General features: G+C 38.7%; 1 protein-coding gene across 1 annotated transcript in view; it reads left to right on the forward strand.

The window, feature by feature from the left end:
• Positions 1-1248: 1248 nt before the first annotated feature.
• PTPRD (protein tyrosine phosphatase receptor type D) overlaps positions 1249-17685 on the forward strand; it is a 354698-nt gene continuing 338261 nt past the window's right edge. Inside the window, exon 1 of the mRNA XM_058823656.1 lies at positions 1249-1290. The gene's annotated coding sequence lies outside the window, so the exon portion shown is untranslated. The remainder of the gene's footprint in view (positions 1291-17685) is intronic.

The following is a 17685-nucleotide window of genomic DNA, read 5'->3' on the forward strand; positions in this document are numbered from 1 at the left end:
GGTCTGGCACACCCCCGTCGGTGTAACCATCTGCCCGCGGAGGCGCACAGGAGTTGAGCACGGCGGCGGGGCGCAGGCAAGTTCCGCGGGCCCGGCCGCCGCCCCGCCGCTCTGCCCCCCGCCCTCCCTCGCCGGCCCGCTCCGAGTGACGTCACCGCCCCGCCCCCCGCGCCCGGCGGCGCGCGGGTGTGCGTGCGGCGCGCGGCTCCGGAGCTCGGCCGGCGCGCGGCCCGGGATGGGGCGGGCGCTGCCCGGGTCGCCGCTCCGCGCCCCCCCAGCCTGCCCGTACACGCACAGGCGCGGACAGCGGCAGCGGGCTCTCCCCGACTCTTGGGGCCGTGCGGATCCTGTGATCCACACAGCGTAAGAGGATTAAAAAAGAATAACCACAAAAACCCACAACCCAACAAAAAAAGCAAAAGCGCACGCACACACACACACACAAAAGCGCAAACAGACATCCAACCCAAAGCCCACAACAAACCCATGAAACGGGAGAGCGTACTCTCTACCGGTGTCCCCACGGCGTCCCCCTTCTTCCCCAGAGGAGCCAAGCGAAGTGGTGGGGGAGGGTTTTTCACGTTTCGACTCTCGGGGACGGTTTCTGGGATTTTTTTCCCGTGTCTGCCCTCACCACCCCGCCCGCCCTGTGCCCTCTTCTCTCGCTTTTGTTTGCACTGCACTTTTTGTAGCAAGGGAGGCGGGAGAGTGGGTGGGAAACCTCGCTTTTATTTGTAGCAAAAGAATCAGTTATAAAAGACGAAGGAAGAAAAGAAAAGGAGGAAAGAGAAGAAAAAAAAAAGAGTGAAGGGGGAAGGAAGAAGGAGAGAGAGGGAGAGAGCGAGAGAGAGGGAGGAGGAGGAGGAGGAGGGGAAACGGAGCAGCTAGCTGGGGAACAGAGAGCGCGCCCGGGAGCAGCAGCAGCCGCCGCAGGAAGGAGAAGAGAAGAGCAGAGCGGAGCAGAGCAGCGCGGAGGAGAGGCGGCGCTGGCAGGAGGAGGCAGGCGGGGACCTGGCTCTTCTGGATGCTGGATTTTCGGACTCTCGTTGACTCTCTCCTGCTCCCCGGCGCCGCACTGTGAGAGACACGCACGAGCGTCAGGCAGCAGCGGCGGGGCTTCGCTCGTAGCTGCTGCTGCTGCTGCAGCGGGGCTCGGATTAAATTGGCCGCCCCGGAGCCGACCGGGAGCAGCGGGAGGAGGTGGCGGCGGCGGCGGCGGCGGGAAGCAGCGGCAGGCGGGCGGGCAGCGGCGAAGGCTGCTGCTGGGACCGGGGGAGCCAGCATGACCAGGTAACTGCCCCGCTCCTGACCCATTTTTCCTCCGCCGCCGCTCCCTCTTTGCCGCCTCTTTAGGCGCGCTTGTGTGTGTGAGCCCAGAAGTGTGCGTGTGTGTGTATGTGTGTGTGTGTGCGCGCAGCGCGCACACATGTCCCTCACGCACAACTCTCCCGTGGGTGCCCCAGGGCTTCTCCCCGGCAGCTTCCAGCCCGCTCCCCGCCGACTCTCAGCCTGGCGGCGAGGCCTGTTCGGGGAGCGAGGGGAGCTGCGGTACGGGGACGGGGGATGGGGCAGGGAGAGGGCGATTGATGGATCGGAGTCGACGTTTCCACTGAGTGCCGCTGTGCGCGGGCGGGGAGAAGGGAGTACGGTAATTATACACTGTCTGTTTGCTTTGGCGAACGAATTATTAATATTAATTATTTTGTTTATTCTAACGGGTTCGGAGATGGGGGAAGGTAGCAGGGTGAGAGACCAGGCATCTGCCGCTGGAGAAGGGACTTGGGGGTGAGCGGCCAGTAGGGACCCCGGGCGCCCGTCCGAGCACGGCTCCCTCCTCCTTCTCCTCCTCCTTCTCCTCGTTCTCCTCCGCCTGCTGTCTCTCGGCGGAGCGGGGAGGCACGGAGATGCGAAGATTTTCACAGGTTAGGCTTTTAATTTCTTTGTTTACTCTCGCGAAGCCACTTGAAAGGAAGCGCATCGGGCTGGAAACTCAGTTTTCCGAGCGTTCGCAAAGGGGTTCTTGAATTTGTTCAGCAAACTTAGCAGCACCCTCTGCGCCGTCTGCCCATGCAAGGAGGCACTCCTTACTGCTGCAGCCGGGCTCTCCCAGACTGTTGTTTTCTTAAACAGTTGTTTTCTTGCACGGAATCCCCTGTTTCGCGTATTATATGTGCCCTCAGTTCTGGACAGAACGGTGTTCTTTCAGTTTTAAGTGATTACCACTCAGCTTTGCATGTATGGCTTTTGAATGCCTGCTTCTCCTTGTTACTCCTCCAGAACTGCTGTCATGCGTATTTTATTCTTTTGCTTGGCCTCTGTACAATTACTTCCTCGTGTAAGGATGGCAGCTTCTCTGCCGTGATTGCGATGTCCATACTCCCAGTTCTGACACACGTAGAAGGGTTAATTTATGTACAAAGAATTGTTAGGGTTTTATGTGTTCCTTCACTGGTCACCTGAGATGGCATTACATTGGGGATAAGTCTGTAGGTGCTGATTGACTTTCGAGTTTCCTATTTGCAGAGTATTTGTGTGATGACACTTGTATTCTCTTAAACTTAGGATTAATGTGGGAAGCTATGATTGTCTTCTCAGCCTTTCAGAGATCGCTTCCAACATACCTTTTGTTCAAGCACGAGCAACTTCTCTGTAATGTTGGGACGTTATTGGGGATTTCGATACAGAGACGGAAAAATGTATGTATCATATTTTTCCTTCTTCTGGTATCTGCTAGTGGTTGGAAATGTTGTAACAGTCAATACTTTCTTTTCTTGCTGTAAAAGTGTATAGTAAATGACATCAATTTCTCCTGGGCTGGGAGCAACGAATCCTACAATTCTTGTTATGAATGGAGCAACTCTGAAGAAAAAAAAAAAAAAGATTCTCCCCTGTCCTAAATACGATCATATGTACTTGCATCTTACTTTAGATGGCAATTTTTTGATTGCTTCTTTAAATTGCCTCTCATGAGATGAGCTATTACTGCTTTTTTAATGTGTGAAATTGACAAACTGGTCAGTTTAATAAATTTAGCTGTCAAATTTCGCTCAGTCAAAATTGCTAAAAGCTGTAAATATACTGGCAAGGGATTTTTAAGGTACCAAGTGTTACACAGAAAGAATGGATTTAATGAGATACTTTTTACATGAGTAGCTTTCCAATTTTAGTTTTGTCACTTGTCTTAATATGGTGAGGTATATTTAGATATCTTTCAACGCAAAAATGATGTATAGCTTTTCTGTATCCACTTAAATCAGTAAAAGCTTTGTCTTAGTAGAAGTCTTCTACTCTTAAGAAGATACTAAGAAATTCATTATGGTTTGTGTGTGCTGTGGCAAGCTGTTAGGAGTGGTAAGGCATGGTAAGGAAAATGGTACCTCGCTATTTCTAGATTTCAGGAATTTGTCGTAGGACCTGCTTTTAGACCCAGCAGTCATACTACTTTTAAAACAAGCGCTAAAGAATAAGGCATATAAGCATTGTGCTGTGATGGTTATGTAACCCAAACCACCAGCAGTCAGCAAACTCAATGGGTGTTAGGAAATCAGTGCCTAATCTTAGGAGAGGATGTGCAAGAATCTACTTGGGGATGTGGTAAAGATCCAAGTGTCTGGAGATTTAAGTCTGGTCAGCGATTCACCTTTCATTTTTAACATTGCCTTTTGCTTCTGCGTTTGAGGAATGCGGGGACCAAAACTACACGAGCTGAAGAGTAGGAATTCCCCTTCATCTGCTGCTGTGTGTACTGAGCCACTAGGGGCCTGTATAAACTGCTCTCGTAGAGCAGACACCAGTGCATGGCATATGCTCACTTTCACCAGGCGTTTTTTACACAGGTGCATAATGTCAAAGCAAAGATGCCAGTAATTCATTCCTTTCTAGTAAATGAGATTGCAGTTTTTTAGGAGGTGGGTACAAATTGCATATTATTTATTTTTTGTATTTTACCCTACTTTATCTGTTTCCCCAGTCCTGTATTGTATCCAACGTCTCTGCTTTCTTGATTACTGTGGGAGATGGGGATGAACATGACTCAGGAGGTGCAAATTTTGGGCGAAGTTGGATTTGTGTGTCTTCTGCATTTCATATTTTCTGTAAGCTGGGAAAATCAGATTTGTTGCCTGTGTGTAGATTAGTAATGGTACTGTTCCATGCAAGTGTAGGGTTAAAAGATAAACTAAACAGGATTTCTACAAGGCAGGAACCGACATAGATTGATGGTGTATTTAAACTAGCTTTGTAAGTGTTATGTAAGTTTGAGAGTGTGTCAGCTCCAAAGCTTTGGCTGGAGTGTAGTCAGCATTTATGGGACATGGGCTGAAGATGTGTGATACATTCTTGAGTGTCGGTTTCAGAAATTTAAAATCCACCAGCCGTAGCATTCTTAATAGACATTAAGCCGTAAGGTCAAGTATACTTCCACTGTTCCATTGTTGGTTTTCAGTTTTTGAAACAAGGCAGATAATTTGTAAAAGAGCACAGCTGAAATATTTGCATATTGGATTTCCTTCGAAATGAACTTCCATTACTAAGCTCTTTGAGAATTCTCATTTGGAAGGATTTTCAGGCTGAATCACAGTAAGGTCATAAAATCAAAAAGCAGTTTCCCTATGGTATGTTAATTTTTTAATAAGCTGTCTTTTAAAACATCAGAGTCTTATATATCGTTCGGTGTTGGGCCACTTACAGCAAGAGGGTTTTTTCTCATCTTGCTGACAACAGTTGTGCAAATATTGACTGAGCTTAATTTTCTGAAATGTGTGTGCGCGCCTTAGGTAAAGTTTTGATGAAATGTAATGAAATCTACTTTAAAGGTTTTCTCAAATGATAAGCATTGGCTCAAAAGTGTAAGTCTTGCTGCTTATCAGTAAACCAAGGCGGTGGCTCTGAAATGCGGGGGATAGGCACTTCATTTGTGCTTCGGATATCAAAACGACTAATACGGTATGGATCTATGAATCATTGTATTTCATTTTTGTATATGACTGTGGTGATTTTTAAACTTTTGTTCTCTAACAAGATTTGAGAGAAAGGTATGGATATTTGCTGGTTTAAGTTCGGTGTCAGTCACATAATGCCGTCTATAGTAACAGGAGCTTGCTTTCACTGTAGTTCTTTTTGATAACAGTTGTCATAACATAGTCAACATAGTATATTTTTATGAAAACTCTCAATTTTACATACTATGTGAGTGTATTTTATTTGCTTAATCCTTGTATTCTTTGGAAAAGGCCCTAAATAAAGCTAGTTAATGAATGTATGCTGGCAAATTGGCAGCCTAAAGCGAGAATATGTGTTTAAAAATGCTTATTTGAATACTATCAGGAATTTACCAAGTAGGAGCAGAGAGGAAGCTTACTTCTCCTGGTGATCTGCTACGGTGAAGGTTGCAGTACAGCTGGAGAAATCTGATGATTTAGAAAAAGGTTACATGAGAGTGCTTTGCATATAAATTCCTTTCCAACAAGCTTCATTTCACTTGTTTTTTTTAAGAGACTGGGCATTAATAGAGCCGTATTTACTACTGCACAATTTCACCTTATATTTCATAAGCTCAGACGACTTTCAATAGTTTATTGATAGTACTTATCTTAAACATAGCATGTTTGTGTCTTCCTATAAGAAGTGGATAGCTAAAATGCCAATAAGAGAAATGCAGAATAATAAAAATTGTTTCTATGCAAAAAATTAGGTTAAATTGAATAAAATATGCAGTGCTTTTAAGAGCTTAGTAATTATTCAGGTTCTTTCAATTCATTCGTAAAAGCGACAAGTCAAACAGAATACTATGACCTTCTTTTTCAGCTACATCAGCAGGTATACACAGTCTGAACTTCCCTAAGATATTCCCTAAATTTACCTCTTTAGGTGTCTTCTGCTTACATGCTGTAACTTAATAGCACAGTTACAGAAAGAGAAAAACAAAAAAGACTATGTGATTATCTTGCAGTAGAGTTTCAAAAGATACAGAGCTTTTTTTTCTCTAAAATCAGCTTCTCTGTTTATACTTGATATCTGATTTCTGGTGGGGGTTCTGTGTGTTCCTTTGAATACAAAGAATGGGAAGAAAATGTCCTCCTCATTCAACAGAAAAAGGTGGAATTTCAGGCATTTTGATTTATTGTACGAGAGGACATGCCCTAATAGCATACTGTCATGTCTTGAGCTTCTTCATATTTAAGCACATTGCAGTTATTTTAATTTTTCAGTAATCTTCCAGTTAGTGAAGTCACTCCTTGAGTATACAAATTAATTTATTATTTGCAGACAATCAAAATGGATGTCCTGGTTAGTGCCAGCCAAACTGCTCACATATTGTTGTGGTCAGATAATGCACACCTTTTTCCCAAGCAGTATATCAAATGTGGTATATTGAGTTATGCCAGCAATTTTATTGCTCTTTCTTTTACAGTCTTTAGTGTTCTGGAAATTGCGTATCTGTAAGTCAGAGTTCAGTAAGTAGTGTATAAAATCTGGCGTTTTAGGTTGTGGAATTGGGTGATGCCTAAGAAGAATATAGTCAGTACCAGTCTGACCAAAACAAATGTGACTTTGGTATGAATTTGCAAATAAATATACATTTGTCTAACAAATTTTCCCAATCCATTTTGATCTCAGCGTCTTACCTTGGCTTATTCTTGGTTTTACCTAGAAATCTAGGTTTTTTGATACTTGCTTTGACTCAGCAAGAAGAAATTCAAATACATTCTGTTAGCAATGTCTTAGTCTTTCTGATCTTCAGAAAATCACTCTTTGCTGAGTTTGAACACAGTAATTCCGCTTGCTTTACAACGTTGATTAAATAAAAAAAATGTTAATTGCCTTTGGAACTATCTGTAGGCCATTTTATTTTTATAAAACTATGCCAAAAAAGCTGAATTTTGTGTATAAGGAATAGAGTGCTATTTCTACTATTTCATTTTTTTGTTCCCTCTCCCTCTCCCTCTCCCTCTCCCTCTCCCTCTCCCTCTCCCTCTCCCTCTCCCTCTCCCTCTCCCTCTCCCTCTCCCTCTCCCTCTCCTTCTCCCTCTCCTTCTCCCTCTCCTTCTCCCTCTTCCTCCTTGCCTTCCTATTCCTCCCCACTCCTTTCCCCTTTTCCTATAAGAACAAAGATAAAACTGATCTTATTAAAGTTCACAAAAATACATACAGAATTCTGTACTCCATCCCATTTTTTCATCTTCTTTATGCCACAGAGAATGGGTTTGTGAAGCAGACACATGCCACTGTTTCTAACACAGAGACATGATTAATTTGTCTTGTTCATCTGTATTACTAAACTTCTGTTAATGATTAGTTTAATTTTATTTTCTTTTTAATTTAGGAAAGGGCTTTTTTCCACTATGGAATTTATTGGAGGCAGGGAGGTCTTTTCTTAAAAGGTTGGTTGTAGGACCAAGTATTTTCTGCCTAGGTTTCAGTAATGTGACTGTCAGGTAAATAATTGCTTTACCTCTTATGCTACTTTTTGTTAAAATCCTGTTTACATGTGTACTGTGTATTAACACTTCCAGAATTTGAGTATTTTTTTCTATTTTTTTGACTATTTTCTATTTTTTCTAAAATAAGCAAACAGCTCATTTTTTGGAAAGTCATTAATTGGATGTAAAGAACGTGCAATGAAAGATTTGTAAAACACTGATCAGAAAGTAGGACAGGAAGTTTTATTTATTTATTTTTTCGTTTGTTTAGGATGGTAGTGTATCTTAGAAAGCTGCTTAACTACTGCCCAGTGCAGCTGTCCTTCCCTGAAAGATTAGGTTTCAGGAGCAATGATGGATGTGGAATGCCTGTAGCCAGTTGTGGGGTTTTCTCTGAGGTCAGTGCTACTGATGGAGGATAGGAATTTACAGCCTTATGTCTCTTCCCCAAGCATTTCTTTAGGGAGAAAAAAAAGCCCAAAACAACTAGGAATGTTCAGTGATGAGCTTCTGTTGCTGCATTATCTATTCATACTAGTGAGAAAGAATAAGTAGATTTGTGTATAGCAAGGATAAATTTGGTCATGAGTGTGCCCTTTTGTTTCACAGCAACACACAGAACTAGCTACAAAAAAGGAAATGGGAAGATGTGATTTCATTTAGAAATCTTTTATATTATTTTAACCTGTGTTAAGAGGTTTGAAATTGATACTTTTGACTTTTCGTTTCAATTGTTTCAACTATGTTTCAGAACATATTTTCATTTTTGACCTAAAAATAGGATTTTTTTTTCCCCATGGAAGAAATAGTGGTCTTCAGCAAATACAACCAAAGCAGAGTAGATGTCCATCAGTGATGAGAGGGTAGATGTTCATCAGGTAGAAAGAATTTACTTCGATAACATAAAATGTTACCTTAATTCAGGCATCACAAATAAAGATGGATAGTTTACATACTCTTAGCTGTGTTTTCAGAAGCATTTGTTGAGGTCAGACTTTCAGACTTTATTTTTGGACTGTCTGCTTTCCCTGAGATGTTGAAGTTTGCTTCTGATACCACGATGATGTGATTAATTTAAAAAAATTTGGTTGAGAAAGGTGCACAAAAATCCCAGACTGCTTTATTGTTAAGCTTACAAACTGTTTTTGAATTGTTTTTATTAATTGGTACCTTAATGGTATAGGTGGACTTTTCTGTCGAGCCTTAGAAGAATTGTCCTAGTAGGCTGAAAGCCTTCAGTGATCAGTGAGAAAGATTTCATTTGACAGCAGCATTATTTGGATCAGATCCATAGTGCTTTTGTGCCTTTGCATAAGTGGTAAGGCTTTTACCTTGGTTAATCCTAGCCGTGGTTAAATTCAAATCCAGACAAGAAAGCTTAATAAAACATCTGATAAGTTGATTTATAGTATCTCATAAATTAGAGAGTAAGAAGCATTTTGGTAAAGAGAAATACTTATCCGGAGAACAATTTTGCATCAAGGAAATGGCCTTTTGCCAAATGCCTATGTGTTCTATATATTGGCAGCATGCCATCAACTTTATTTGGAAAACTCTCTTTGCTTAAGTAATAAATATTCACTATTTACCAATTAATGTTACTATCAATATAAGATGGATTCTGTTATTAGAGTTTTTCTTTACATTTTGACCTATTTCACAAAGAATGGACTTTTGCTCATTACCATTAAGTGCATCAATGAATCTTGATTAACAGAATTTTCCAAACAGTGAAACTGATCTTCTTACTTTTCTTGATAATTTGGGTGGTTTTGGGATATTATTTTTTATTGACCTGAAAAGCCTTGAATTTTTCTACTGTATGTGGCATGTGATAGAAAAATTGTAATATCAACTTGAAGAATTGTTTGTCTTAGTTGATAATAATGATAATTTAATACAACTTTGTTTTGTTAAAGAAAAGTGTATAATCAGTGTAAGTGGTTGTTGCCATTCAGTTCCATATGTAGAATTTACACTTGTTTCCCATTTTACATTTTCAAAATGTGTCTTAAATGGTTGCATGAAGTATCAGTATACTGACGAGATGAAAATTTCATCAAGGGAAGCAGACTATCAAGAGAGTGTTGTACATTGTAATGCTAACAGGTGGTAGAAAATGCCTGCAGGAACAATCACACCTCCATAAGAATCCTAGCATTCTTTGGGTTTAATTTTGTATGATTACAGTGACTGGAAAAAAACAGAATATTAGGTCTTGAGCAATAGTATTTTGGTTAGCTTAGTTTTGGACAGTGTGGGGCTGAATTAAATACTGTGTTTATATAAAAAGGAAATGTTTATTCTTCATCTGTTTGATTGTATCTGATGGAATAGATATATGTCCTTCTGGACAATGTAATCCCTAAAAGGACACTTACTAGGACTGTATGCCTTGCTGATTTGTTCATAGGATTGCTTTATTAATCTAGTGCACAAGGGTAATCTTATTCCAAAGGTATTAGAAAGCATGAAAATAACTACTAGACTTCTTAGAGATGTGGATTTCTATGTCTTCAAGCAATTTGAATTTATAATCTCAATCAGTCTTTGTACTTTTTACTGCGGAGTATATAAACTGTGGAAGCTGCAGAGGCCTTAAAACTCTTTTTTCATCGTTGCTAATCTCTGCAGTAGTCCAGATAAGAGAGACAGAGATTAATAAGAAAATGATAATAGATTGTCATGCATAGAAGAAAAGTATGGTAAGATTTTTCTACCATGATGATAGAATCGAGTTGCTAGAAATGTTTATATGTTAACCAGTGCTTAACAGAGGTATACTCTTAACAAACAGACAGACTGCTTTTTCAGCCTTTTTTTGGTTGTCATTTTTTTTAGGGGGTGAAAAGCTTGCTATTTTGGTGTGAAATTTTTTCTTTCCTGGATTAACTTCATGTTGCAGATGCCAATCAGAAAATTAGGCAGAGGTTTCTTCAGCTTTTATCTGTTGCTCAGATAATGGTCTTAAGCTCTATTTCATATTTAATACAACAGAACACTTGAAAACTTGAAAACTTGAAAACTAAGAACTTGGGAATGGGATGAACCTGAAGGAGTGAAATTTTGCAACCTCAGAATTTTCGCGCCAAAGCAAAACTGCCATATAATCAGTGTCAATTTCACAGCTGTGCCTGGGTGTGTCCCTTCCCCATCTCTTTCTCCAAGTAGCTCTCCATCTTGATTTTTCAATTCTACAGTTGTATAAAGATTAGGAAAGAGAAATTTGTCTTTCTAAACAAATACTAATGTCTACTTCATACTGTACTTGACTCTCTCTGAGATGAGTCTTTTAGTTGTTCTTTAAGTGCAACTCTCCATAGCAGTTCTTGCTTCATCTTGTGAGAACATATCTGAGGTTGTGAGCTTTCAAAATTATGAGAGTGACTCTCTAAACTGGTCTTTTTTTTTTTTTTTTTTTAGAATATCACTGAAATCATGAGTATTGGATACTTTTATTTGTTAGGTTGTAAAAATCCCCTCTGCAACCAATTGTCAGTGCAATCTCAAAGACTTAATTTATGGTTTCTTACTTCTGCTATGAATTACGGGTGCATCCATTTGGATTGATCTCTGATTTCCTTGACTATGTATCAGTATCTAGAAAGCAGTCTTTGAGTACAGGCATTGGTGTACTCATGACTCCACATGAGTCTGTCCACATGCTGCCTTTGTTGAGGTATTTGAGCAAGTCTAGGCTATCTGTCTTTTAAAAAGTTCTGTGCTGTCTTTTATGTCTTGGATAGGATACAACAATGTCTTTTTGTTCTCTGTGAAATCTTTGCTTTTTCAACCACTTCCCATTTTTCACAGCAGGAAGTTTTCCACATGAAAAGAAGAGAAGGAGACCTGCTTGACAGCTTCTCTTGTCTCCTTGTGTCTAGAGAACTGCATGAGTGTAGCAACAAAGAAATGGATTTCTCTGGTGCTATTTTGGTGGTTTTTGTCTCTAGGTGCAGTGGTAGCAGATTTAGATTTAACTGGATATTGGCTCTCTCTTCTTCAGGTATAGGCTTCCATTTAAATCTTTCTGTTACTCAGCTGAATTCAGTTTCTTAAATCCCATGTCTGTCAGAGTAAGTCAGGTTTTATTGAGACATGATCCTGCTAATTTCTTCTCAGAGAATAAACTGGCAAAAGAGATTCAGGCAGATACTTCTGAGTTCAGGAATTTCAGGAGTATAGGTTCCTACACTTTCAAGCTCACTTCAGTGCCAGGTTGTCCGAGTGAAGTCCGGGCTAGGTTTTTTGAAACAGCTGTGTTAATATTTTGAAGCATTAAATGTCATTAATAGACACCATTTGTCAGACATGGTCGTGTTCACTATATTTTTCTTAGTGTGCTGTATTTCTTCATCATGTTTAATATGTTTGAGAATTTTGAGGCAGATTCTTACTGTGCTTTTCGCACTGATGTAGTTAATAATGCACCTACTGAGTTTCTGAGGTGTTATGAGTAGGTAACTATTGTGGTTTTTGATTTATGCGTGTACATATCTGTATAAAGCAATTAAGCAGGATTTTGCCCTGCTCTTGCATGTGTGAGTTTTGGTTCTGTTAGTGTTGGGCAGATGATTGCTCCAGTCAGAGGTATAGATGTGTTACTAGTTTTATGGTGTTGCCTGTAGTAGCATGTGTTTAATAATTTAGTAGCTGCTGAGGGGAGCTCAGTGTGAACAGTTCCACTGTTAGGAATGAAGCCACAGCAGCTGAAAGCTTATGTTTTGCTGAGAGTCCAGTTAATGACACTTGTCATAGGTGTTTAATTGTGATTTTGGTTGCCTTTGTAATGGTTTGAAGCTAATACTGAACTTTTGTGGCTTGTCTGAATGTATACAAAGTCTGAAGCTCCTTTCAGAATTACAGTTTTGGCTATTTGGACATGGCTTTCTGTATCTGTGTGTTTTTAAAGTCCTGTTCTTACAAAGACCAGTTTTCAGAAATTTCTATCACCGAGACCTTGTACTTCATGTTGTCTTCTCAATGTCTTGCCTTCTTACTGTTTGCTAGTAGCTTAGATACTTGGTCCATAATCTTCTATTTTTTGCTGTAATGATGATGATTTTTCTATTTTTCTTAGTGGTTTGTAGACTGAAAGACAGATGGTCCGTCTCAACTAATAATTTTTTACAGTATTTGCTTGAAGGTACTGCAATACTTACTGAAAAATGCAGAGCCTTCCTGCCTTCCTTTGGAGGACTGTGCAAATACTTGTATGTTCAGCAATGCCCTTTCAGATTTTTCCTGTTGAAGCATTAAGGTAATTTTCTGATGCTTCTTAACTGAAAGTATAGCTTAAACTTAGCCTTCAAAAGTCTTGTGGCTTCCCTTTATTCAAATTATAAGTTTCCACTTGTATTTTACCAGTTGTAAGGCACGCCTCCATGGCAAGTTACAGGTATGTGAGAGGGCTTGGTGTATGACTAGTAGTCAAATAGCTGATAATTGAGTAAGCCTCAGTGGAGTGAGATGATGTTAGATTACTTAGATAGCAGTCAAGAAGTACTTCATACTCTCAGATGTATGTACCAACTCTTAGGTCTCAAGTGGAATAAACAGGAATAAATCAGATATTGGGTGTCTGTATATATAAATCGAGTATAAATCTATTGTGTGTCTGTGTAAGGGGCTGAGGGTGTATATAATATGCATTGGTAGTTTTATTTGAACAGTCAATAGTTTTATAGTTGCAATTTTAACACAACTCAGAGGTATGAAGGCATTGTACACTTGTGCATTGCAAATACACTGCCCAGACAGAGATATTGCAAAGATCCACTGAATGCTAAAAACTAGTCCAGTCAGCTTTACTTTGCAAAGATCCCCTTACTGCTGCATCAGTATACGTAAAAAAATGCTTGCGTGCATCTTCTGTGGTTTACAGCCTAGAATTTTGTCCCTGGTTTGTGTCATTGGCTAATAAAATATGAATAATACAGAAAAAAAGCATGGCTGTAAAACACTCTTCACTCTTCCCTCTTATCTTTCACTAATTATCTGTAATTCTTAGGATAATTTTGAAGAAAAAAGTTGTTTATAGACATATAACTAAAAATAAATTTAGGTGCTGGGAGTCATATAACCAGATTCCATGAAATTACTTCAAAAAAGCTGAACATTCATGGCTGCTGACAAAATGACACACCAAATGAGAGAGGATAATTTAGTTTACGTATTAGAAAGAAAATTGTCTTTTGTAGAGTAATGAGGGGTTTTTTTTAAAATGAGCTTCCTTGTGGAAGGACAATGCTTGTATGTAAGCAGTCCTTGGTAGTAAGAGCTGTGTGCTGTATATGGCTCACTTTATTTATGCACATACTCCCACAGTATTAAATGGATTTAATCACAGATCAGGTTAGTGGTGCTTTGTCCTGTCATTCTCTATAGTAAAAGTGTATGTTGGAAATACGAGAACATATATGAGGAAATGTAAGCAAGGGCAAAAAGGATAAATAAAAAATGCTTAATTTAAGGTAGAGTTCAGCAGAGAAGTTAGGCTCATCCATACCTGTAACCATATTTTTAGGTCACTTCACCACTGTGTAACAGTACTGAAATCTGTAGGGATATATGTGGGTTTAAAAGTAGGCATAGGTGTGGTTTTAAAACAAGTAGACACACGAAAGTGATTTGTTTTTAGTTCCAACACAAGTCTGTGGAGTGAAATGAAGTAAAGAATGCTAATTGCTGCTTTACACTATTTTTGCCTTTTCTCTATAATGTTCAAATAAGTATTATTATCATAGTTGTTAAGAGATAGAATTATCAGCTGCTTTCCTTGGTTTATGGCATGTATGAAAGTAATATAATACTCCTTGATACTGTTTTCTTTTCAGTTTGCATACAGAGCAAGTAAAGCATCTCCAAACTATTAAATTAGACTGTATTTTCCTTTGTGCTCATTATGGAACTTGGTCATTTTATTACAGGAAAAAATATTAACAAGTAAGAGGTCTGTAAAAGGTCACAATCTGTTGCTATAATTGCTTCAGTTCATATACACTGTTTAAAATGTTACATGATTCAGGAGCGATACTATCACTATGTCAGGAATTTCTCTCTTTCATGAAACCACAATGTGGGGCTGAAACACTGTATACCCACTCAAGCCAAGAAATTATTCTAATTGTTTTATACTGTCTAATATTTTAGTGAAGTATTTATCTGAATCAGCTGAGGTGTTTTCAAGTGGTTTTTTGTGTCTTTTTTTCCCTCCACTGGTCTTGTTCTGTTCTTTGCATTGGGTTATTCACAGCTTTATTGAATTAGTGATGGATAAAAAACTTAGGTGAAGTATTTCTACGACTTCAAAAAAAATCTTGCAGATATTGAAAATAATGAACAAATTGTCATTTGATGCAAATCTGTGGACTAAAATGTAGATATTAGATGACATTTAGTCATAAATTATGCTGTAGAAGTAATATATTTCCTGGATTGGTATGTGATCTTATAGGTAAGTGCCATACTCAGGGCTTTATGTCTGTTATTCTTTAGCTTTCATTTTACATTCTTTTAGAGTTTCCAGCCTTTTGCCTCAAAAAGCTTTTATTCTTCTTACATTACTGCTCTTCTGCGCTCTCATCTTTTTCTGTTAGTGCCTTTTGTACATTTTTGTTAAGGTAAATGAGCTGAAGACCAAAAGACTTTGGAAGTTGCATCTAAGGGTATGAAGGTGTCTTTTCTCTAGGTAGTTGGAAGAACATTTTTAAATCAGTATGATTTTGACAACTAGATTTGCTGACATGGACTGATGTTTATAGTATAGGCTTGCTTTGATTTTAAAATAGAATTTTATTAAATTAAACAATCCACTTAGGGGTTAAACCTTTCAGTTCCCTTTCTGTCCCTTTACTTCACTGAAGTTTTTGATCCCTTACATACTTTTATAGAATTCAATGCACAGGGATTTATCAGTAAAGGAATAAAAATTGTAGTACAGAGCAATCAGATGATTTTCTCTACATATGATAAAAGCAAATATTAATAAATCTCAGAGTCATATGAATTATACAAGGGAAACAATGATAAATATAGGAAAGGGTTCCTTGGAATTGTAACAGTAAGTCCCAGATTTCTTCTGCTATGTGAGAATAAAATCTCTCTTCAAATTAATGTTTTTGACTTCTTTCATAGGACAGAGAACCTGATATATATAGAATCTATTGTTGTTTTCATTTTGGTATTTTTCCAGATATTAGATTTTTTAAAAGAATGTTTGTTGTAGTTAGTTTGTATTAAATTTTCTACCACTGCTATAGGTGAAGTGACCTATTCTTTTGGTATATGCAGTTGTTGTTTGACAATAAACTTCATGAAGGACAACTTTCTACTGAAATAAACATGTATTTACCCTATATATATATATATATATATATATATAACCCAATATACGTATATGGGAGGCAAGTTTTTATTTTAATCCTACATTTTATAGAGGTTTTAACCTTTAGTGTTACAGACTGATTTTACTAAAAATATTTTACTATAACTCAAGATCAACTTACTTTTCATCTTCTACTTCATAGACTGTTTTTACCAGTAATTTTTATGCTGTTGATTGTTACTTGTGTATAAAACGTGATAGCTTTAGCTGTCATTGGCCTTATGTTTGACATCTTTTTGTTCTGCTTTTATGACTATAAAAATATGACATTCCCTGCAGTCAGATTTTGGCAAGGTCTAGAAGGATTTTTCTTAAAGCGGTTGTGTGTTCAGGTAAATTAAAGTCACTCTGAGGACTTTGAGGATTACTGGATCAATGCACATCATTTTACATAACATTTTCATTTTTGGGTACTGAAATATATTTAGGAGTTGTCTTACAAGGTACCAGCAGGACTTTGTTAAGTATGTGTGTGTTTGTTGTTTAATTTTTATTCCTTAACTGATGTTTGTATTCAGTGCACATTATAGGTCTCTGAAGACTGAAAATGCTTTTTATTATTGCCTTTTATCTGTCATGCTGTTTGAATGATTTTACTGGACACTAGTAAAGTAGGAAATTGATACAAATAAATTACAGCTTGGATCTATTTCTGTTGTCAGCAAGCACTAAAAGAAAAAGAAAATATGGCTTCTATAAAATGTAGTTTTTTAGAAAGTAATATTTGGCAAATTAGTATATGTAAGTTGTCCTTTCTGTGTAGCTTTCTCTGTAGAATTGAAATGTTTACAACCATAGCTGACTCATAAAAATAATGTGGAACTGAGCCACTTTTTTTTTTTTAATTGATAAATATTTTTCACTAGGAAGTGAAAAGCATCATGATTATTCCAAAACAGATGGATTTCTTTTCTTTCTTTTCAGTCCTGAAGTCTCCTGAGTGCCTGTACATGTGCACTCAGACAAATGTGCATGCACAGACGTGAGAATATTGTGGCTAAGGAGATTGCATGCATTAGATTTTGTTGCTGTTTCTGAACACCAGAAACATATGATATTTTGAAGTTTTGTTGATTTTTTAAATTGTTGACATTTACACGGTACTTACATCTCTTGCAGTACTTTTCAGATGTATCCTCATCTAGATTTAGGAGGTTTTGCTGTACGCTACTAATTATTCTACTTTTATCACCATTAGGTGATGAACGATATTCCTTACATCCTTCCTTCCCTGCTTTCCTCACAGGTTTTAATGCCAGCAGCGTAGCTGTTGTATTTTTCTGGTGACATCAGTTCTGAGAGGTGCTACACCTTGGTAATGTGCGTGTGATCCCGTGTTCAGGGGCGAGACGGACAGGGAGGCATTTAGGCGGCTCCGCTGTAACCCTCTGAGGGCACAGGTGTTCCCTCATGCGCCCGCATCGTACTGTGCATGGCACGGGCTGCAGGTTGTGTATGGGCACCTAAGCTTGGCCAGTTCGGGCAGTACAGTTCCTGTATTTAGATAGGCCAACCAAATGCATTTTTGGCACTCCATCTTACACAGCATAAGAAGCCTGACAGTTCCATGCCTGCAAGAAAAGAGGCATTTGAGTTTCAGCCTCAATATTTTTTAACAGTTGCCATATACATTAATTTGTTTGCAGGAGGTTTACTGGAAAAATATATCATTTTTTGTCTTTAGTTTCTTTAATGATGCGGTGTTACTGCATGGTGTAGAAATTCCTAACCTCAGCTCCTAAATCTTTTTTGTTACAAATTTAAACCTAACATTTTTTGATGTTTAAATTGACTGAAGTTAAAAGGAATTAAACTAGAATTACAATGAAGTACTAATACTTCTAAACAGAAATGTTCTGTGAATGATGTGACACTTAA

The sequence above is a fragment of the Ammospiza caudacuta genome, chromosome Z (assembly GCF_027887145.1).
Source record: "Ammospiza caudacuta isolate bAmmCau1 chromosome Z, bAmmCau1.pri, whole genome shotgun sequence".
NCBI lineage: Eukaryota > Metazoa > Chordata > Aves > Passeriformes > Passerellidae > Ammospiza > Ammospiza caudacuta.